Source organism: Ambystoma mexicanum, chromosome 9, assembly GCF_040938575.1.
Source record: "Ambystoma mexicanum isolate Mex_15411 chromosome 9, UKY_AmexF1_1, whole genome shotgun sequence".
Taxonomy (NCBI): Eukaryota; Metazoa; Chordata; class Amphibia; order Caudata; family Ambystomatidae; genus Ambystoma; species Ambystoma mexicanum.
The window spans coordinates 1,027,589,173-1,027,614,020 of NC_090931.1; positions in this window are offsets into that span (position 1 = coordinate 1,027,589,173).

Genomic DNA, 24,848 nt, shown 5'->3' on the forward strand with positions numbered 1-24,848 from the left:
CCATTGAGCCCCGATGGGGCTCAATGGGAATGGGGAAGGAGCTAATAATGGACCCGCAAATTACGGGCCCGTTATTAGCTCCATGGTCCCTTAACAGGTCCCGCTAAGATAGGCTGGTAAAACTAGCCAGTCCTAGTGGGACCCGCTAAGGGACCTTGTAATAGGGCGGTAGGGGGTTAACCACACCAGCGTCCTTACCGGTGCCATTAACCCCCTACCGCCAGGGTTGGAATGACCCCCTCTGTCAAACATGATGATACTTGCAGAGAAAGGGTACAAAGTAGACAAAGAAAATGTACAGTATTGTCAAGAAGAAGTATTGTACATAGGACAGTTGATATCGCATGAACGGAAAAGAGTGACACCTGAAAGAGTAGAAACTATTATGAGAACCGTGCAGCCAAACATGGTGAGACAATTGTAGCAGTTTTTGGGTCTATGAAATTATTGCTGGGCTTGCATCATTAACCACAGTACATATATTCAACCACTTTTAAAAGCGCTTAAAGAAGCACAGGTGGCTTATACTAAATTGGTATGGACAGAAGACATGACTGAAGGTTTTAATGAATTTAAAAATTCGATCAGCACAGCTCTTGTATTAGGGCTTCCAATTTACAGTGAAGAATTGTACTTATTTTCCCATTCAAATGGAGAAGCCATGACAGCAGTCCTTACACAGAAGATGACATTAGGACATGGTCATAAACCATTGGCTTACTATAGTGGGATTCTAGACCCAGTTATCAAAGGACACTATCCCTGTAAACAATCTTTGGTGGCTGCCGTATTTGCCAGAGAAATGGCTTCAAGTACAACTATGGGGTGTTCTGTAACTCTGTGCATTATTTGCATTTCTACAGTATCCCAAGAGCACATTGACCACTCAAGGGCATTGCGGTATGAGGTAGGTATCTTAAACCATGCAATCAAAATTATATGTAAGGTGTAGTGTAGTGAATACAGCAAAGTTCATAGCCAAACCAGTGGGAGAATATGATGATGTGCATGATCATGTTACTTACACTGAATGTTATAATGATATTCCACAGGTTAGAGAGCATGCTCTAGGAAGAGGGGCAGTTGTTTTCATTGATGGTTCATCCAAAATCAACCAACAGACTGGAGTGAGACATTCGGGATTGGCAGTAGTAAAGGTGACCCAATAGGGCACCTTTGAAGTCTTAATGAGCTGACGATTACCGTCAACATATTCAGCAGAGACTCCAGAATTAGCTGTGATTATTTATACAGTACAAAGTTTTGAGGATGAGGAGGTGATGCTGTATTCTGACTGCCTATGTGACGTCAACTGTACACACAGGCCAAGCATGTTGGAAAAGGAGGGCTTCCTTCGTACAGAAGCCCTCCAGTGCAACATGTGGGCTATTAAACAAGCTCATTGAAGCCTTAATCTTCCCAGCAACCATGGCCATCGTAAAATGCACATCGCATTCAAAAAGAACAGACTTAATCTCTCACGGGAAAAAAGCCAAGGCTCAACGTGCCGCATATTATTCAAGTATGTGTAAAGATGAGTTAAACAATTTAAAGGAAGGGCGATGCATGTTGTTTGAAGAAGGGTTTAATATGATGTCCATTGTACAGTTAATTGAGAGAAGAGGATGAGCATCACAAGAAGAAAATGATTTATGGAAAAATGCAGGGGTGTTCTTTATCCCCCCCACCCCTGTGAGGCAATTTGGAGGCAGGGTAGAACAGGAAAGCCAGTTATGCCTATAGCTTTATTGAGAGTAGCATTAGAGTAGTTCCACTATCCTGCGCATGTGAGTCGAGAGATCCTAGCTGCTACTATAGCAGAAGACTGTTTCGTACTGAACCTCAGTGAGCATGTGGCACAGTTCATTGTAAACTGTATTGTGTGCCAAAATTTCACAGCAGGGCATAACCTGCAAACGGTGAAAGGTGTAATCCCCAGACCAAAGGGCCCTTTCCAACATTTGCACATAGATTATGAGGATATTTTGCAAACATGTAATGGCTATCGATACATGATAGTTGTAGTTTGTCCCTTTTCCAGATGGATTGAGGCTGGTCTGTGCACACATCCGTATGCAGCATGTGCTGCAAAGTTTTTGGTCCATGAGATCTTTCCAAGATGGGGGGTGTGCGAAGTTTTGCAATTTGATAATGGACCACATTTTGGGAATTAACTCTTTGAAAATATAGTCTCACTTTTAGGCATTAAGCATACGTTTCTGACTTCTGAAGGAAAGGATGGCAAAGCTAACATTAACGAAAGGATGTCTACATTGCCTACCTCTTGCATTATATGCACTGAGGAACCAACCTGGTTCAGATCACCATTTAACACCCCTGTGAGCTAGTGACTGTATGCCGAAAGAGAACTACTCTCACACCCCACCCCTGACAAGGACAAATACAGACACCCACAGTGTAGCAAGGGCACTAGGTGATGAAATGCATGATTATTTAAAAATGATGACTCAAAGTATCTCTTTCATTTCTCAACAGATCAAGCGTCAACAGGAGGGGTCAAATGTAAACAAAAATGACAATTTGCCTGCCAATTTTGGAAACGCATTAAAGGCATTGCCAGTATATATAGGGGACCAAGTGTTAGTACGCAAATTTGTATGCACCTGGAGTACCCCTCAATTTGAAGGCCCACACGAGGTGGGAGACATACACCCTACTGCTGTGAAACTGAAAGGAAGAAGGGCTTGGATCCACCTGTAGGGTGTCAAACCTTATAAACATGAAGCAACATTGACCTCTCCTGCACCCATTTCCAGTGAAGCATGCATTTCCAGTAAATCAAATCCCCACATCGAAGCAAGAGAAGAACAGCATAGAATGACCACAAGATTGATGGTCAAGAACTTGGATAAAGAAAACAAAACACTTTTAGATTAGGATTAGAAAAATATGAAATAATCAAAGAGAGAAAAGAATATTTGAGCTTTTATATTGCTGATCATCCATACATTCCTGCTTGCTGTTTTCTCTTACATACTTCAATCTTATCCAGCTTTAATATGAAGAAATACAAACATTGTGACATTTTCTGCAGATCCAAAAAATGGCTTCATCATTTTAGGGATTGTTTTTGCAATCATTTTGCAGTTTTTGCTACAAATGTATTAATTGCAGTTAAACTGATAAAAACTGGAAGTGAGAGCTGTAGCTCCAAGAAAAAGATGTACCAAACGCAAAATAATTTGTGGAATTTTCTGTGGCATTCTGATTTTGACTATTCTTATAATGTTGTCATTCACAAATATTATAATCAGCGAGAAACCAAAAAATAAGACATCCCCACCAGTCACATTATTCCTATTTTACAGATTAAGAGACCGTGAACCCATTACGTTCTGATATCAACAAACCCTTTTCCTGAGTAAAAAGAGATGCTGAGGAAGATAATTAAAGTATCAACTCATATTTATATAAATCGGCTCATTTGACAAATAATTTATGGTATCAACACATGAAAGAGGTGGGAGAGAGTACGTCAGAAGAAAGTGGTATGTCTGTTCCTATGCTATATGCCATGAATTTGGCAAGAACATTTATTGCAAGAGAAATGTCTCCACATGATACAAAATGTCTGTCATCTAACAGACTACACTACGTGAGGCCAATTCAAAGGGAAGTGGGCAACTTTAAGATAGCGATCGCGAAAGGCTTTCCATAAGAAGATACATAGGTAAAGACAAAAAGGATGGAGAGTGGATTAGGGTGGACAAACACAAAACGTATATATCCATCCCAATTTGGAGAGAACATACAAGTTTTTGCTATGAAGAGAATGAATTGCTCTGAATCCGGATAACATGGATGCTGGTAAAGAACACAGCTTTTGGTGTATGGGCACGTAGCAACCAGCACTGGATGGGAAGGTGGCCTAATATCAACCCCTGCAACCCTATTGAAGAAAGAATCAGTCTGCAAGGTGCGGAAGGTGAATGATGAATGATTAGAATCAAGGGAATCATGGGCCAAGAATGCAGGACTACTAACCGGGGTTGAGAACGAAGCAGGACCAGTGCATATATTGCAAGTCAAGAATGCGACCACCTGCTTCAAGAATGATGGCAAGATCTATGTTGGAAAGAACAAAGGATGTGGAGAAACAATTGAAGTACCAGGAATGAATGGAGGAACTGCAGTTCTGATGGATCGATATTGGGCTTGTGGATCCATAGCCTACATGCAGTTGCCTATTGAAGAGTTCCCAAAAATGAATGAATATAACAGGAGGAAGACATCACTTAATCTTTGCAGACTAAAGAGAGAGAATTACTTCTCATCAAAGTCAATAGAGGCTTACAACAACATTCCTGATGTGTACAAACTATTCCGAAAGACCGCCACAATAATGATATCTATATTCCTACCAGGACTTCAAGCTGCCATGAATGGCCAGTGGCTCCAGATTACAAGATCGGAGCTGTTGCAGATGATCAATGCAACGATAAAAGGATTTAATGTAATACCGGAAGAGTTGAGAGCCATCAGGCTGATGACTCGCCAGAACAGGTATGTTCTGGATCTGAGAACAGCAATGGAAGGAGGCATGTGCGGCAGGGTCGGGCCTTCTTGCTGTACATTTATAGCTGCTCTTGATGGAAAAATTGGGACATTGACGTAGGCAATAAGGATGCTGATGACCGGAGGGGCGTGGCTTAGCGGCCATGAGATAAGCAGCAGCACCTCCGAGCTCCCGAGAGATCCCGAGTGCAGATAAGTTAAGCTGGCCTGATTTGGTAATGAAATTCAAAGAAAACGTAACATAAAATTGTCAGATGGTACGGAGAACAGCTGGGGTGAACCTTGTCAAGAAGCAGAGCGGCAACTGGCATAGAAAGGCCAGAGAGAAACCGCTGAGCCATCAAACAAAATGGCAGGTGCAAACAGCTAGGCTCGCTGACGAGCAGTCAACGAGGCAGCGCTTGGTGGAGTGTCGGAGGGAACGAAAAGACCAGGTGACAGTGTGGAGAAGGGGAGTGGAGCACACCAAGAGCAGAGACCGGCCGGCAGCACTGCAAGCAGTGAAAGACCACCAGACTCCGCGTCAGGGAAGGAATCCAACCGCCATATGAAGACAGTAGGTACAGAGACATAGATCACCAGGGAGTTGCAGACGGGCAAGTGACCTGCTGGTGGTGAGGCATCAAGGGAGTGGGAAGACCGGCAACAGGGCAGTGTTGGGATCAGAAGAAGGGCACAAGGGTCCGTAAAGGCAGAGTAAGATTGCCCCCACAATCCCCCACCTGGGGCCTCCAATACCACGAAACCCTAAGCGGGCTGGCCGTGGCTTAAACCTAGCAATGCAGACAGCAGGGCGCAGATCAGCAACCCAGAATATGGCCCCCGAGAGAGGAAGAGGGCCGGTTGACAAGATCCTTGCCGAGCAGCACTCCTGCCACTCCATGACAGCATGGAAATGCACACTGGGTGAGAGCAAGACAACACACCCCTAACAAGGGGCAACCCACGAGCGCGAGAAGAAGCCCGGCGGTGATCCATAGAATTGTTCCGGCAGCATCATATATCGCACCGCATAACAGCTGCATGTTAGGAAGACAGGGGGAGAGGAGGCACAACATTAGACCTCAGCCCACAGAACGCCGCGGGACGAGCTGGGCCAGGGCACCCAACTCTGGAGACTGGCAGCGGCAGAGGAAACAGAATACGTGTGCAGGGAGACAGGTCCCCCGAGAGAAGGGGGAAGGCCCGACTGCCCCCGCCGCGCAACCCCCATGACCAAGCCACAGCGCAGTGAAACAACAGGAATGGGGTAGCAGGGCTGAATGGGTGGCCCTTATGGAAGATGAGGTTACGATCAAGCATCTAGAGAAACCCCTCCCCCCGGCCGCCAATAGAAATAAAATAACCACTTTGCATGCATCGGTGAGAAGCACCCAGATACCATTCATACAGAGTACAACAACTACATGGGAGAGCACAATCCATTGATCCATTGTACAAGCGCTGCAGACCGCAACAAGTAGCTGGTCAGGGACTATCAAGGCAGCGGGAAACAGACCACCATGGCTTCCGTGACCCTACGGCCTCAGCTCATCTAAACAGCAGATAGGGGCCGACGTGCAGGAGGGGAGCGACACGAGCCCACCACACCAGTGGCGCACCTGTGAACCAGATCACAGCCTGATTAACGCTGGCACACACTTGTAGTGGGGAAACAGGGAATATTCTGCATCCGGAACGCTCCAGCCAACACCGTTAGTCACAACTTAAGCAGTCTGCCCACATCAGTGTGAGAAAAGGCCCTGACAGAACTCAGGAACAGTACACTTTCAATATGGGAGAGCATAATCCACCGGCCCAGCGTACCAGTACTGTATACGGCAAGGAGTAACTTGTCAAGGACTATCAGGGAGGCGGGGAATGAAAAACCACGACTCACAGGAGTTTACTGGATCCACCTAACTAACGGCAGACACAAGACTGTGCACGGGGCACAGGGGAGATGAGATCACTACCACAGAGGCGCAAAGGTGGAGCAGACCACTCCCTGATTAGCGCTGTCATATGCTCCCCCCTGCAACACCAAGGGGGAGCGGTGAGGGGCACAATCGAGATAGCTGGGGTGAACATTTAAACACTGTGCCGCACAGTAGGACATAAGTGCAAGAGAAGAAAGCCAGAGGAATCGATATAGGGGCACTGGGATTCACAGACAGAGGGCACCGGAGGTGGATAGTGCCTCGGGTGGCACAACGCTACACAGCAGCAAGTTACCTCTGAGCAGAAGTCAGTACGGAATCCCCAAAAACAGAGCTGCCCCCCAACACACTTGAGTGACGGGACTGGAACAGGCAAGCCCCTCACGGGAACACAATTGAGATGACAAGAAGTATATTGCATGTAAGAGATCCTGACATGCTGGATAAGCAGAAGGGAGGAAAGGGCAAGCAGACCAGTACGGAAACATATGCCCAAAAAAACAACACAAACCAGTCCACCTCATCAGATGCCAGCACAAGCACACCTAACGCCAAGGAACCAGGAGGGAGACAGGAAGACGGCCTCATACTGGAGGCCATCACTGGATTAAAGACATCACTGGAGCATAAAATGGACACTGTTATTGTGGATGTGGGTCTCCTCAGACAGGACATACGGGCCCTGGCGGATTGAGTGAGTACGGCAGAGCAGCAAGTGCAGAGCAACACAGCGAATATCACGACCGACCAATCCCAAATGTCAGATGGGCTGGATCCTATTAGCACCCTTAAACACAGGGTAGGAGATACAGAAGGGAGGGCCCGACAAAACAATGTGCGCATCGATGGACTGCTGGATGGAGAGGAAGGCAGAGATCCCTCAAACTATGTAGGGAACTAACTTCTTCGAGATGTGGGAGCCGAAGTGTTATCCCAAGACTCATTGGTAGAAAGAGCGCATAGAGCCCTGATCAGAAAACCCCCACCAGGGGCGCCCCCAAGGCCCATGATCGCAAAAATCATGAACTTTAAAGACCGAGAGAAGATACTGACATTCTCCAGAGAAGGAGGGGGATCAGGAGACATGCTTCCAAAATAGCAATATACCCGGACTACACAGCAATGGTACAAAAGTAAAAAGCACAATTTCACCAACCAAAGAATGCCTGCTAATGTGAGATACATGCTACTGTACCCTGCCAAATTAAAGGCTCTTCACAATGACAGATCGTATCTCTTCGAAACTATGGCAGAGGGACACAAATGGATGGACCAGCAGGGAATCCCACAAATAAGAGCCAAAAATGAGCAAAACAACAGGAATGATCCCTAAAGAGACATGGAGCGAGACAACATCAACAAAGGAAAAAAAAAAGGGACACCAGAGAAAAGACATGAGCCAGCTGAAATTAAGCGCAAGCTAGAACATTCCGAGGGCTGCCCGCCGGACGCCACAACCTGGAACCCCACGGAGTGAAATAACTCAAGATGCCAGTTTCAAGGCATCACGCTGCAGCGAGCACACCCCCAGGATGGGGGTTGGTGCAAGGAAGGCGGCAGGGCCCGGGCAGGAGGAGGGTGGCTGAGCATTTGTTAACAGTTATAGTTTGGATGTTGTTTTGTTGGTTGGAGGACTGCACGAGAAGAGGAAGACACATCACACATAGAGGAAAACGAGAAGGCGCAAGTGACAACGTAGTCGAAGCACAACAGAAGGAGCATTGCCAAGGTACTACCACAAGACAAGGGAACTCTGCAAAATCCATGCAGAACAACAGCCACATGCATAACAGTGGGGAGGGATGCCAAAGAACGACATGGACTGCACAACATAGAGCCAAAGAGCTAGAAGATAAACACGATAGGGCATGCAGGCTCATGGGAAAGGTCAGGCTGCAAAAAAACTCAAAAAATGGGCTCAAAAGAAGTCATGATAGCAACCTGGAACGTCCGGGGGCTGAATGACTATGTCAGGGGACTGAGAGTATACGCCTGGCTAACCAGGTCAAATGTGAAAATAGAAATGCTACAAGAAACCCACCTGACGGCAGAGAAGCAATCCAAGATGGCTAAGAAATGGGGCGGACAAGTGTATATCTCAACTTATTCCAACTACGCCAGAGGGGTGCTGACGTGGTTTGCCCCGGGCATCCCATTTCAGCTCATACAACAGGAAAGAGATATGGAGCTTAGAATGGTGATAGTGGATGGCATGCTAGAAAACAAAGAAGTCTGCCTGACAAACACTTATACATCGAATCCCGATGCAACCATGTTCTTCAAGAAACTAGCACCCATACTGGCCCCATACAGGGAGGCGTTCTTCATCTGGGCAGGAGAATTTAATTGCACACTAAATCCGTTGTTGGACAGGTTGGATAATAAATTCAAAAAGCCAGAACCGCAAGCTAAGGCCCTACAGATGATCCTGACCCAGATGTCGTTGGAAGACATCTGGAGGAAATTACATGCATAAACCAGAGGGTACACACATTATAGCGCCCCACATGGAACTACTTACTTACAGGCAGTGAAGCTCTGGGGGAATTTGCGGGGGTACATATCAAAGCACGAACACTATCAGACCATGCACCGCTAGTGGCAACCTGAGCTTACACATACAGGAAGGCCCCCATACCGACATGGCGACTAAGGGCGAAGGCACTAATGGAAGGGGAGTTCCAGGAGCACCTACAACACACAATAGATGATCATTTTGAGCATAATAAGGGTAGGGTTAGACAGTAGGTCTGGGACGCCTTTAAAGTGGTGGACAGGGAGCAGCGATTGGGAAGGTAGGGGGACTCAAAGGGAGTGTTCTGGTGGAACTTGGGGAAGTAGAACGTGAAATAGAAAGAGCTGAAACACAAGCGGGCATAACTGGGGAGGAGCCGGCGACACTCACATCATTGAGAATAAAGTGCATTACCATCGGGGAGAAGCTGGGGAAACTAGATTATGGGAAGCATGTAAAGAAACTACATGCAGAAGGTGATAAACCCAGCAGGCTCTTAGCCTGGTTAACTAAGCAGGAAGAAAAAAATTACCCGATTAACGCAATAAATGATGAGACAGGGGAGGAAATGAGGACCCAAGAATGAATTAATAAAGTATTCTCGCAATTCTATTAGAGGTTGTACTCCCAAAACCACTTAGCAGACGCCTCGGATATTGCCGACACCCAGGCCGAAATTGACCTTCCCAAATTAACTGACGAACAGGCACAGATACTTGAAGCCCCCCTTACAGTAGAGGAATTGACAGTATTACCCAAATTGACCTTTTACAATTCACCTTTTGCACAATTGAGCTAATTATAGTGGTCCTAATTGACCTTCTGCACAATTGACCTTTATATTAATTTAGTTATTTTATAAATGATTGGGTTGATTTTGGATTATAAATAATTTTGTTTATTTTTTTTTTTTTATTTGTGTTTAATCAGTATGATTTTTTACAAAAACAGTTGTATGCAAAAACAATTTCTTCAAGGAAAAGTCTTTCAAAGAAAAGTCTTTAGATAACTAGCAAGCTAGCTTTGGGGGTCCTGTAGAAGTAGGACAGAGTTTACATATTTCAACATGTTGAAGGTTGCCAGCTGCCATCGTGTTCTGTTCCCCCCTATTAGCTTAGCCCAGCAGTTATCTTGGTCACTTAGTGCAAACTCGCTTAGAATGTCCGACAAATACAATGTTCTTAGTCCTCTAGTACTGGAACATTCTAAGATCAAATGGCGGATTGACATCGTTACTGATTGATCAGTACAAAAACGGCATTCTTTTGTTGATGATAAACCTCTAATAGTTAGAATTTCATTTGTTTATAAGAGGTTTAATCTCACTCTCATAATCAGGTCTCGTGCCAGACTAGATGGAAACCTTTTGATATAGGGCTGTACTTCATTTACTTTCCTGGTATTTGGTGGGAGGTGTTGGATTAATTTGTTGTTTGAAGCTGTTTCTTTAGTCCTTATCCAATCTAGTTCTTTCCTTTTTTTCTGTATTTTTGTTGGATTTATGAACAGTGTTTTTTCATCACTTTCCACTGATGCTAAAGTGTCACAGTTGAGAGTAAACCAAGCATTTAGCATTTTGTTAGTGCCACTTTCAATTTCTCTCAGTATCAGATTGTGTATTGACTGGTCCTCTGACATTCTACATTTCCGAAATAACATCAAGGAGTTGATTTTTACTATGCCTCCCAGGGACAACAAGCTTAATTCCTGTTTTATCGCTGCTACAGAAGTGGAATTTGGGAGGATTAGTATTGATCTCCAAAATTGGGCTTCTAATTTTGGCCAAAGTGTAACTGGTAAAGTTGGCATTGCGTCCGCACCATATGTAAGTGATGGAACAACTTTTTTTTTGTAAAACTCTAACACTGGTAGGAGCGAGAATCGACCAAATTTCCTATTGATGGCCTTGCCTTGCCCAATCAGTTTTTTTGTCTTCAATTTTAAGTGAGCCTGCATCACCTTTTCATGTCTCGAACTATCCAGGATCACTCCAGGTATCTAAATTCAGACACCTTTTCGATTGATTTGTTTGCCAGATGTAATGCTACCTTTTCACTTTTTTTAATGCTGGTTGAAATAGTCATGAATTTGGTTTTCTTTTCATTTATCTCCAGATTGTTTACCCTCATGTATTCCTCAAGGCTGATCAACTGGCGCTGCAGCCCGATAGGTGTGTGGTCCAGTAATATTAGATTGTCAGCATACAACAATCTATTTATATGGGCACTCCCCATTTTGGGGGGGGGAAACATCGGACTGTTAAATTCTCTTCTTGTAGGTCACCTAGAAAGGCCAGAAAAAGTGCTGGTGCCAGGGGACACCCCTGCTTAACTCCTCTGGCCGTTGGGATGGTTTTTGAGAGTAGACCTTGCTGAGTAAGCTTCACTTTCATGCTGGTATCTGTATACAGAGCCTTTATTGGGTCCAGAAGAGATTGCGGACAGGCCCAGGCTTCGTGCTTAGCCCATAAGAGGACACGATCAACCCGATCGAAAGCCTGGGTAAGGTCGATGAAGATTAAAAAAAGTCGAGGACCTCCGTCCAGAACTCTACTCTTCAGAGCACTTAGTAACAAGATGTTGGCCGAAGTTCCCATGTTTTTTTTAAAGCCTGTTTGAAGATAGTCTCTGCATGGCACGGTTTTTGCCCATAAGTTAAATTCCTCCAGGAGCATCGAACCGAAAACCTTCCATATAAAGTCCAATAAAGCTATTGGTCTATAGTTTGTCGGGCCAGCTTTGTTCCCCTTTTTGTAGACAGGTACAACTATTGAAGATTTCCATGATGGCGGAATTGATTTTAGTGTTGCACATCATCTAAAGATTTCACTCAAGAATCTTGCCCATTCTGATGGAAAAGCCTTGAGGTTTATGTTAGTTATGCCATCTGGGCCGGGGGCTCTCGAATTTTTCAATTTCATTATTTGTCTTGTTTTTTCTTTTTCATCGTCCAGGCATCTCCAGGCTGTGGTAGCAATCTCATTAGATGATTTTGGCCAAGTTTGTGTCTTCTCAAATAAAGTCTGAAAAAAGTTCACCCAGGTGCCCTCGCCAATATTTGAGATAAACACTGGCTCAGGTAGGGAAGTGGCCATTTTTAGGAGGGACCAGAACTCTCGGCTGTTGTTAGCTGTTATTGCTTTTATGATATTTTTGGCATCTTGTTGGTATAAAGCCGCTCGATGGTTGTGGACCCAGGCTTTGTATAAGCGATGGCCTTCGTTTGCCGCCTTAATTGCGGGTAGGGTCCCTAGTTCGGTTGCTTGTCGCTTAAAATTTTGCATTTCTTTTCTTTTAGTCACCAATATTGGATCGTACATATGTATGTGTCTTCTTTTAGGGGCACTTTTTCCAATTTGGTGACTATATATCGATAACGATGGGAGGTAGTCTATCTGTTTTTCGGGGGCCAAATCTGACTGAGTATTGTACTTTGACCTAAAGTCGCAGATCGCTGCTGCTGATAGCTTCTGTCAGGTTTCCCTGCCGTCCTGGTAAAGTAGCAGGGAATATGCGGGCAGTAGCGAAATACAAGTGTAGGCACGCCCGTAATCGCATGCTTTTGCACAAGGATGCGGGCCGCATCCATAAAACTTTCTGCTTACCTGGAACGCAGCCTGGCGCCTGGAAGGTCACTTGGCAACGCTGGCGTCCTCTACACCGCAGGTGGGCCCGCCCTGCGCTGACGGCAGCACGCCATGCAGTCACATGATTCATCTTTCTTAAGCCCTTCCCCCTGAAGTTGCCGGCGCTTCTGAACAACCTTCGGTGGCGTTACAAACCTTGCTGTTTGTTTTTTTGTAAACTTTTCTTCTTGCCTTCCTCGAATTGACCACGGACCGCTAATAGTTTTGCTTATCTCGATTCTGATTCTGCCTTTTGTCGCCTGCACCCTGCCTGACCACGGACCGCTGCTGTTTTGCCTTTGGATTTCGACTCAACTCTTCGTTGCCTGCCTCCTGCCTGATCGCGGACCGATTTTGGGTTTAGCTTTGGACACGTTTAAGTACCTTGCCGCCTGCACGTTGCCTTACCTGGAAAACTCATAGGATTGTCTTCTGATTTCGTCTACCTTACCTTGCTCTCCTTGCTTCACGGAACTTTGCGCTGTGCCTGGAATATAGATTGTATTTGGGGACTAAGTACACGGACTAGAGACTTCTGGGTGTACGTTTTGCCATCAAGGGACTTGCCACGCATGTCAGTTGCTCTTGAACTTTGTTTTGGCCGTCGGACAGGAGTCCAATACGGTAAGACTGTTATTCTGCTACTTGACTCTTTCATGTTTCTGCCTTAGCCAATTTCTAATTCCTGGTTCCCCTTTCTGTGAATTCACTTGGCTGCTTATTATTTTATTGGGTACTTTGTGTTTCCTTGTTATACTATATTGACTATTGCCTTGTCTTCAGCTGGGGGTGTGTACTTCAGCCTACCTTGTGTCCAGTTCCACGACGCCAGTGGTGTGTACTCCTGCCTACCTTGTATCCAGTTCCACTACGCCAGTGTCATCGGTCTCCTGTCTTTCCATTAATAGACCATTCTGGTTGTGAATTATAACAATCAGACAGGTACATTATTTGGAAGACTTCTTCGTCTACACTACGAGGCAACTCGCTCCATCTTAAGTATTCAGTGGTTCTGACAGCTTCAGTCTCGTGCGCTGGTTGTTGATGCACAATTGAGGTTGCCTCCTTAGGTCTTCAGCACTTGTTCTAGGCCATGTTGCACAGAGGAGGTTGTGGTCACTGGCTGGCATTTCAATTACTTCAAATGCCGTCAAAACCGATAATAAGGTTGTTGATACAAATATGTAATCTATAGTGGCCCTTACGGAGTCTCGTTTCCAGGTCGGTAACCGGGTAGGGTCTGGAAACACACTATCTAAGTTGTGCATTTCTCTTGATTTCATCAATTTGAACCAAGCCTCTCCTCTTCTAGCTGTTGAGCTTGTTGGCCGATGAGAAATTAATGCATTTGAGACCTGTGTACAAGTGGCGTTGAGGTCCCCACAAATCAGAAGATAAGGTGCCAAGTGGTCTGCTATGGCGTCGTCAATAGCACTTTCCAGCATTTCCAAATACGCCAAGTCGGTTAGCGTTGCTGGGTTCCAGTAGGTGTTTGCTATAATAATAACTGACAGCTTTCCCTTGTCTTCTTTTGAAATGTCCTCCGGCCATGTGGCCTTGACCAGTAACAAAGAAGTGTTGCAAACAAGAATTTTCTTCAAGGCGCAACCACATCCCTGCCTGCAAGCTATCAGGAGCCCCAAAGCTGGTCGCCCAATCGGCCCCTTTTTAGCTGGGGAAAAAGCTATTTCGTAGCCATCTAGTGTTGGTGCTTGTGTTAACCATGTCTCTTGGAGACACAATATGTCGTAGTCAGCTAGTTTTATGACTCCATGAGCCATCAAATGAGTATGGCCTCTGGTTCCATGAGCCTATTCGAAAAAGTGGTCTGTACTTCGTCTCTTTGTTGTTGTCGCCTCTCTCTGACGTCTGTTTGTTGCATTGCTATCTCTTTTCCTCCCTTTGGAGGGCTTTTGGTAACCATGACCAAATGCTGTGAGACGATTTTGGCTCTGATTCAGGCCTGTTGTTGTCATTCGTCGCTGATTTCTTTATGGTTCTTGTTATCATGCTGGCTTTACTTTTGTCGCTCTGTCTTCTGACTCTTCTATGCTCTTGGGTCTCAAGATTGTTTTTGTTCAAGGCCTTTTCTTTTTCATCTATAAGTTGTACCAAGTGGCGATCCTGAGTCTTTCCCAGGTCTGCAACTTTTTTTCTATCTTTGTAGTGCTGATGTTCATCCTCTAGTTTATCAGAGTCAATGGATAACTTTCTGTCAAGTCGATGTATTTGATGGCCTGTGTTGGACATTCTTTCTCTTGGTTTAAGCTCGTCATCACGCCTGCTCTTTAGCCTCGGGGCTATCGACCTTGATGATTCAGTGATGTCGTAGCCCAATCGTAACAGAGATTTAGTCTCTTCTTTTAGGAGGTCGTGGACCCGTTTAGAGGAGAGTTATAAATGAGATGTAGCTTTTCGATGTGTCTGGCTAGGATCTACAATCAGTAAATCGTCTGATTTAATGGATCCTAACTTCGGAATGAAGGCAAAAAGCCTTAGGACAGAGCCCTGATTTAATAACACGTCATCTTCATTCCCTGGGATCTGTTCAAGTTTGAGAACCCATCACTTCGTCTCAGGATCTGTCTCCTTTCTATTATAGTTATCCTTTTTTGTCAAAGGAAGGACACTTCCCCATTTCTTCCCGTAACTCTTACTTTCAACTGTCGCTTTGTGCGGGGAGTGATCGCTTGTTCTAGAGGGGCTAGTTCTTTTTCTTTTTAGTGGGATCTCATTTTGATGTGTCTAATGGGACTTCCTCCTGGTTGCACTGGTGGTAATTCTTTGTAGTCTCTTATCTTGAGTTTGATTTGTTTCTGTAGAAGACCCTAGTGGCCATCCTCTTTTCTTAGATGTTTTCTCACATCCCTCCTCCAAGGTAAAAAATCCTTCAGTTTTTGTCATTGCCCCAGACTCCTCTATCTGTAAGGAGTACACTAAGGTAGGTGATGAAGTGATCTCTCCTCTTTTTTCGACCATCGTATGTTGACTTAAGTTCATCATTTCGCTATCAGCCAAGAAATCTTCTACCGACCTTGGGGAGCCTGTTGTTCTATAGGTGACCCCAGATCTTGCTATTTGGGGTTCAATCCCTTCCTTCTCACCCAAGACCAGTTTAGGATCTCCTTTATTAGATGTGGGCGCAACGACCTTCGTAGTAAGTGTTTTTTTAAACACTGGGGCCAATGAGATTTTGTTGCCCGGCAACAGGGTGGAACTTATGTTTTCTTTCGTAGCTATTTTTATTACCTTTTCACTTGGATTTTGATCACATTTTCCAGATGCAGCTTTTTTTGACCTTATACCTCCTGTTTTGGTGTTTGGCGACTCTGATAAGATGCAGTCCTTTATGTTGCTACTGCACGGGCCCAACACGATGGTACCTTTTGTCCCTAAATTGTTATTTTACTCACTCGGGTCAATCCTTGATTCTGTTTGCGTGCTACTGGATATTTTTGTTTCCGAACACGTAGATTCAGATTGCATTGGTGTAAGGGAGGAATGTGAAGCCATTCTCCCAGAGAGCAATGCAGTCTCCAATTGTTCTCTAGCCAGAATGTGAGCTTCCAGACAAGTTAATTTATTGTTCATTGTTACTTGGATACTAGTCTGGTCTTTTAAATTATCACTGATTGTTTCATATAGCTTCATGAATGGGTTTAAAGCTATTGTGATCGCTGACATTATTGACAGCATGTCACCTTTCTTCGTTGGTGTATCTGGAGGTGGCAGTTTTTGTAAAGTAGTTGGTCTTGCTTTCTCTTGTAGCTCCTGGATCCTGGGCTGTCTCGTAGATTGGTGGCTGGTATAACACCCCCCGGATCCTAGTGAGTGTCAGTTGGTGACAAATTTATGTTCTCCTTGTCCTTTTTTTGGGATTTGTATTGTAAAATTTCTAAAGTTGAAGGTTCTCTTTGTCTCGCTGGAATTAGTGGCGCCTTGTCGAGTTCAAGCCTTATCAAGGGTGCCGTTTTTATCCCAGTTGTTCTATTTTCCTCACATGTTCGTTCTTTGGTACAAGGTGCTGAAGGGGATTTATCTGTTGAGGCCGTAAGCTTAGTAGACTCTTCCCCTAGAGTCATTGACCCTGTCTTGGTTTGAGCTAGTTCAGGCCTTTTTGCGGGGGCTGGCTCTTCACTACACATGGTTGGAGAGATGCTCAGAATTGAGGCCACCGTCTCACTAGGTGTCATGTTTGTTTCCTTTGGCCCCTTAGGCCCCAAATTCCCTCTCTCCCCTGTTGCTTCTTGAAAGTCTTCTAGGGGAGATCAGTCAGACAGGGGTACCAGCTCGTCAGTTCTACGATGTTTGGCGAGCGGCCAACAGTCCTTGACGGCCTGTAAAATTTCTGCATCTGAAAGTTCCTTTATCAGACATCTGTAGAGTTTGTGGCAAGGTTGGAAGTAATTTTTTAGATTGTTACCTCCTTTTAGGCACTCGTTTTGAGCTTTATTCATGCTTTTATTTAGGCATGCATCTTGGGCTTTTGTTGATTGTAGGACTTTTTTTTTAAATATTCTTTTGGGCGCTGTTTTGTGTTTAACCAGGGTGGTACTAATGTCCCGCTTTCTCCTGGTTTTTCCCATAGCTTCTAGATAGGTGTATTGTCGTTTTCTTTTTAAGCCTTGATTTATTCCAATGGCGTGCGAATCAAAGGACCCTGTCTCCGACTCGCACTCCATCAAGCTTGTCTGGCGTGGCGTCGGATCACCAAGGTCATGTGGGAGGTGAATCATTGCCTCGACCAATACTGATTGCCCGACAAGTTCCTGGTTTGTGTTTGGGGGCGGGACCCTTGGGAGCGGCCACCCCCGTTCGGCTTCTTGTCCCACAACGCTGACTCCACCGCGGCGGGGGAAACATCCCTTTCCCGGGCCCTGAGCGGCTTCTGAGTCGCCCGGTGTTGTGGCGCCGAGGAGAGGAGTGCCTCCCGCCCCGCCCCTCAATCTCTGTGGCCTCCAGCCCCGCACCGCACCCCTCCTCCTCCTCCTCCCACTCCCCCGCCCCCACCACCTCCCAGGTAAGAGGCTCTGGGTCGTCGGGCGGATTGGGGGGGGATAGTGCAGGACAGTGAAGTTGGGGTGGGAGGGGGCACTCGGGGAGCTTTGGTTGCAGAGCACTTTGTAATGGCAACGATGTTGATTGTAGCTGATCCGTGCTCTCATTAGTTGACATAAATACACTTTTGTGTGACAATTGTAATCGCTCACCTTTTTTGCCTGTAACGGGCTTGGCAGTCAAAATGTCCATGCCCAAACGTGGGTGAGAGCTACGCAGTCTCCTGGAATCTGCTTCTTCAGGCGCCAGGTTGATAGGGGCCATTCCTTCATGCCTGACAGACATGACTGTAGGACTGCTCCTACTCGGCTCCTACTCAGCTCCCCTCCGCTCCGCTGTATAAAGGGGTTTTTGACTGCTCACTCCACCCTCTGTAGAGACTGTAGACAGACTGCGCCAGTTGCTCAGAGTGGACTGCAGGACTGCTCCTACTCGGCTCCTACTCCGCTTATAAATAATATAAGGGGATTAGGTGGGTGGTTGCAGGGGGGTTTGGATTGGGTGGAGAGTTACAGGGGGTTTACCCCCACATATATGTCCTAATTGACCTTCTAAATTAGGTAAATTCTCCCGAGGTCAATTCTACCAAGGTCAATTGTTAAAAGGTCAATTAGTATACAACCAAATTGACAGCTGTAATAACTAGTCTCCCGACCGGCAAGTCCCCAGGACCCGACGGGTTACCCGGTGAATTTTATAAGAAATACAAAAGCACCCAGGCACCAAAGCTGCTGGAGATATATGAGGAAGCGTATGAGAGAGGACAGTTACCAGACAGCATGTCAGAATCTGTAATAATACCCATTCTAAAACCAGGGTTATCACCACTAGAATGTGGCTCCTATAGACTGATTTCCCTGATTAATCAGGATTCCAAAATCCTGACAGTGACTCTTGCTAGTCGACTCAAACGAGTCATACTCACATTGGTGCACTTGGACCAAAAGGGCTATGTCCCGGGGCCGAACACTACGTGGAACCTGCAAAGGTTACACCACGTAGTAGATCAAACAAATCACAGATTCACAGATGGGGTGAAAGAGCAATAACGTTGTTAGATGCTGTTAAAGCCTTTGATTCTGTGAACTGGAACTGGCTGTTGAGCGCACTGGCACACTTTTGGATAGGGAAGGGATTCCTTTGTTGGATCAAGCTGCTATATAAGGATCCCAGGGCAAGGGTGAAGACTCGCAGACATATTTCGCAGGCTTGGAGACTATACAGGGGCACAAAGCAGGGATGCCCACTATACCCGATGCTATACATATTGGCCTACATATTGACCTTAGAACCACTGGCGGACTTCCTAAGAGCAGAGTACAAGGAAACCAGGATAGAAATCGATAGCATCATAAACCAGGTCTCGCTAATTGCGGACAACATGCTCTTATTTGTCGAGAACCCACAGGTGCATCTACCAGATCTGCTAGAAGCCATAGACCCATTTGCTAAGCTGTCAGGAATCTCCATTAATAAAGGAAAATCTTCCCTATTCCCCCTAGCTGACCTGAGACAGGTCACTTCCGACCAACTGCCGGACTTAGGTGTCACATGGGCGCCACGCACTTTCCGCTATTTGGGGATAGATATACACTACGACCCCACAGAGACACACAAGGCCAACACATAAGCAGCCCTAGGCAAAACAGAGAAGGCCATGAAGTTCTGGAAGACACTCCCACTAGGAATGATAGGAAGGGCAGCCCTGTTCAGAAGGGTACTGCCCTGCCTGTTATATGACTTTACAAATATACCTCAAAACATACCTGGAACATTCTTCAAACAGTTAAATACAATGGCACAGGAATTTCTGTGGGGAGGGGGGAGGAACAGGATAGCCCTAAACACTCGACAAAGAGACTATGAATCGGGAGGGATCAGATCGCAAGGACTTCGAACGATATCATCTGGCAGGACAGCTGTAATTTGTTGTCAGATGGCTGGGAAATGACACATCCATAGACTCACTGTTGTTCCAACCTGCGCTGTGGCAGTACTATCTGAGAGAAGCATTATGGATAGACAAGTCACTGACCAGAACCCTCCCCACCATGGTCAGACTGGGCCTGACCTTATGGAAGAAGGCATGGAAAGCCTGAGGGATCAGTGACCCCTGCTCCATGCAGATTCACCTTGCAGGATTGGCCGGTGCCCGAACCAAGACCCTTGCAACATATCTGAGACACTGGGAAAGTAAGGGGGTAGCCCAGATTGGTAATCTATGTTAAGAAGGACAATGGGTGGATTTCCCAACCCTGATGGATGATTACAACATACACATAGGCCAATGTATACTGTACAACAGTATGGTCTGGACAATCAAGAGAGATGGCCAGAATTATCCAAAGGCGTGGAAACCGAAAGGGAGCTAGACACATGGTACGATGTGTCGGAAGGTGGACATACGGTCTCCAGACTATACAAACAGCTCTTGAAAGGTAACAACGCACGAGAACTCCAGACAGGGGAAAGATAGGAAGCGGAACTCCAGAAGACCTACACCTATCAAGAGTGGTCCAAAGCCCTACGATACATGAAGAAAGTCTCCAGAAATGCAAGATTTAGACAAGCACAACTGTATCTCACGCACAGCGCATATCTCACCCCCAGACGAAGTCCAGCATCGGAAACAAGGAAACACGAAGTTGCCCACAGTGTGCAAAGGAAAACACAGACATGCTGCACATGTTCTGGGCCTGCCCGGTGATAATGAAGTTTCGGGACAACATCAAAGTAAAGGCAGCAGAGGGAGGAATCCATATGCAAGAGTGGACGCCTGAGTCTTACCTGCTGGGCCTGTTTCCAAGAGATGGCAAAAAGAGGATGCATATAGCAAAAATGAAAGATTTAATGACCATTCTAGCAAAGCATTACATGGCAATGGCGTGGAATTCCAGCTCAGGCCCGAACATAGAGCCATGGTGGGCTAACTTGAAGAAATAGACAAAGGGGGGAAAGTGAGAGCGGAAATAAGATACTTGCTTGGAACTCACTGATACAGGAACTGTTTGTACATAGAGACGCAAATGACACATATGAACTAAGTGCGTTAGAAAATGCTGACTGGAAAACAGAAACAACAGAAGAATGCCTCCACTATGGAGACAATCTTGCACAGGGCCTGAATCGGATATCGGATGACCCGGAAAGGACAAATGTGCAGCAGTGCAGAACCACCAGTGATCCATGCAAGGACGGCCATGGAAGGGCACCAAGACAGTTGAGAGTGATGTGCGGAATTCCAACATGAAGTGCCAGACTGTGCGTAGTGTTAATTGTTGTTGGTTATTATTTGTTGTAAAACAATAAAGAGTTTAAAAAAAAAAAAGGATGAGCCAGTGCCCATGCACACACAGATGGAAGATGAAGCTGATAAAACAGCAGGGGACAACTTGCTTTCATCATTGATTGGATGGATTCCATTGTGGTTGGCTAATGATTTTGATTACTTGGAGCAATATTACCATTAGTAATGTTGGTATTCTGTCTCATAAGGATTATCTTGGGACAAAGCCAGAAAACAGCCAAGAAAGCCATTGGAATAAAAATAATTATTGACATTTACAAACCTACTGGAGAACAGATGTAAACAGAAGAAGGTACCCGAGAAAATATAAAGATCTCTCTTGCACCTTCAGGAACAAAGTTCTATTATCCCCAAGAGCGTAAAAAATAGGTGGGACAGTGGATATATTGTGCACCGGCAGGAGATTGTCGTTTGATGACCTGGAGTGTGGATGAACACATAAAGAATGCTGGTCACCTGAGGGGGGTGACAAGAATATTGGTTCCAAGAAAAGTAAATATGATTAGATGATTGAAGAAGATGAAGCAGGAATTGCAGAAGAGGGGGAGAAGAGTCTGATCTAGAATGGAACCAGAGGGGGGAATGTAGAGGAGCAAGTGGATGCATTCTCCCTAGTCACCCCCACCCTATTGGACTGACAGAAAACGAGCCACAATTGGGAAACCATGCACAAGTTTATGTGATATGTTCATACCACGTCGGCTATATGAAAAGCGATATGCACTCAGGCAGCCATTCAGAAGATACCCTCACATTGAAACAGTGGAGGAAACCTATCAAGAAGGCTGTCCCTTGCCGAGTTGTTGGAAAGTAGCCATGAATAAAATGATGCTCAACATGGATGTACGTTAAGCAAAGTTCAATAACAGCAAAATAATGTCCCAACGAAGATGTATGAATCTATGCTGAAACGATATGAAAATACTTAAGAATGACAATGTAACTGAAGTATTAAGGAGAAACATGTGCTGCATGATGCAGTATGGGAGAACACAATGAAGTATGAAGTGACCCCCTGGTCAATAATTGGACATACACTGAAATGCACAGTAGAAAGAGTAAATAGAAGCTTGCTTATTAGAGGTATGTATTCAACGTTTAGGACTACCATCCGAACAAGATGGTCGACAGCTCATGTGAATTAACCCAGTTGCCTCAAAATATGAGCACAGAGTTTAATGTGGAAAGATGATGAAGAAGCTGTTTTCCTTGTGAAATAGGGGAGTACATTGGCTTTGAACCAAGGATGCTATTTTGAGGGATAAAGGAAAAGCACAAAGGGAGTCTACGAGCAGACCATATGCAAGGACATATTTCCCAAAGATTAACAGGAACAAGAACATTTGCTGATTGCAAATATTGGATGATTTAAAGGCATACAGTAAATATAGGATAGAATGAGCAAGTCTCTAAAGTCCAAGAGTAGCTAATGCAGCTACAAAAATTGAATCAAATGATGTTAAATGCACTGTCGAAATTGACAATTTCATGGTATTAAAACGTGACGAATAGCTGGCAAACAAGGGCTATTCATTTGGCCTGGAGCTAAGATAGCGGTCTACCTACACACCCTCGAATGTCCCGAGACAGTGCAGACTGGAAAGGACAGTCTTCAAATAGAAGACACTGGCATGAGGCCTACCAGTGTGAGAGGGTGGCCTAACTAGGAAACAAGGGGAAAGCGGATATATATCCAACCACCTGGGTTTGGTTTCCATGTATGTGCTGCAAACAAGCCGAAAGTTGAAGGATGGATTTGGTTTGCCAACCAATTAGAATAGCCTGCTATGCACGTTTACAAACAATGTTGCAAAATATTATTCAGCTGCCACATTTTAATATTATTCAGCTGCCACATTTTCTGCCATGACGAATACCCTAAACCATGTGATTAGCTCAGCGTGTGTTTTACAGAACAGAGACCACCAATGAGGAACTAACACACACACTTTCTACAAGTATACATGATCCCCTAATCAAATCCTGCCCCTCAATAGCATTATATAAACTGAAACCAAATGATAAGACAGTGTGATCCTGCATGAGTAGAATTGATGAGTGTTTATTTGCCCTGCTTTACTTCTTGTGATTAAAGCAGTATTTTACCATCTCCTTTGAGTCTGTTCAGTTATTGGGTCTGAAGTATTTTCTTGGTAATTCTATCTAGCTCAACAAATGCTTCAAGGTGTTAGAGCACAGTTATTTTTCCTTGCTGCATAGAAGTTGGATGCAGGGAAGTAATGAAGGCTCCATGAGAAATTAGGGGGTCTTGGGAGATAGGAAGATGTGGAGGGAACAGAAGCTCTATAGGTTCTGCCTTTCATTTCAGGTGAGCTGTATCAATACATTGGGCCTCATTACAAATCAGGCGGTCCGGAAATAACGGTGGCGGTAAACCCGCCGCCACCGTTGTTTCCGGACCGCCTGATCCCGACTCCTGCAGGCGGGAGGTGATGTTCCCGCCAGGTTTGACCTCGCGGGTATAACACCTCCCACCTGCAGGCGGCCGAGGAAACACCGGCAGCATTACGAGATGCTGCCGGTGTTTCCATGCTCCCCATTCCCATTGAGTCCCATAGGACTCAATGGGAATGGGGATTAACACCATTCCGCCTCCGTGATTCCCGGGAAACCGGGGTTGTAATGCCCCAGTAATTCGGGGAATCATGGAGGCGGAATGGTAATACGAGTCCGGCGGTAACCAGGCGGTTTTACCGCCTGGTTACCGCCGGATTCGTAATGAGGCCCATTATCCTGGCTGGATATAGCTTGTTATTTAAAGAATTCTTCAGAAAGGGTCCATGTAGTTTAATTCTGGGGATCCTTGACATTACCCCCTTCAAAATACACCCAGGTGAGCATCAGTTCAAATTGTTTGTCTTCAACATTAAAACAGGTTCTCTGTTCCCTTCTAGTGGATCAGGAAATAATATATCTGAATACCTGGATGGGAAAGGCTTTTTCTGTTGAAGACATCATTCCCCAGATATCCTCGTTTGAAGAGACTTACAAAAATAAGTCTATGAAGAAAAAAAGAACTGCAAGGGCATTTTCCAGAAGAAAATAAGACACATTCTTGGCAGGGGTTTAGACTTGTTTAGATCCTAGTGGAGGCCGGCAGGCAAAATTCCAAAAGGTCCCATTGTAGTATTAGGGACTTTCACACACATGCCCTTTCCTGGAGGGGCCTGATTCTTGGTACATCAGGCAAATGCAGATCTGTGTGATCGCTCTAGCCTTGGCTGATTTCTGCAATCATTCTTTCACCACTGGACCTTTCCCTCTCTCCTCAAGCACTCCCTTGCTCACCTGTGACGAATCAACTTCCGGGGCATCAGTGGTCCAGGGATGAATATTGGTTTCTAAACCTTCAATCAGCCCCACACCTCTAGCACAACAGAAGGGATCTGATCAGATTGGAAACACAAGTAAATTATAAACATCCTTGTCCAATATTTGGTTATGTGGACAGAACAGCAGGCTTATCTCTGCAAGGTCCTGGATCGTTGGTTAGTTGCAACACAGCGAAAATACAATTATTACCCAATGATAAAAGGGGCTGTCCAGTCAAGGTTGTATACAAATATCTACTTTATTATTATTACAACAGACAGTTATAGCAATCTACAATATACAACCCACCATGTAAAGAAGTACAGACAGACACTTTCAAGAAGAAGGAGGATGCACTCTGGATACTGACAGGAGGCTAGTCGGTAAAGTAATCGATTGTAATGTTCAAGGATACTTGGTCTCAGTACAAAGGGAGCAAGGGGTTGTGAAATTTCACTAGGGGCCTTTTGGAAAAGGACCAGGGGGACAGAACCACAATGTACCTTGTGTGTGTATATGTCCTGGGTGCTCAACAGCGTCAAGTCGGTTTCAGGG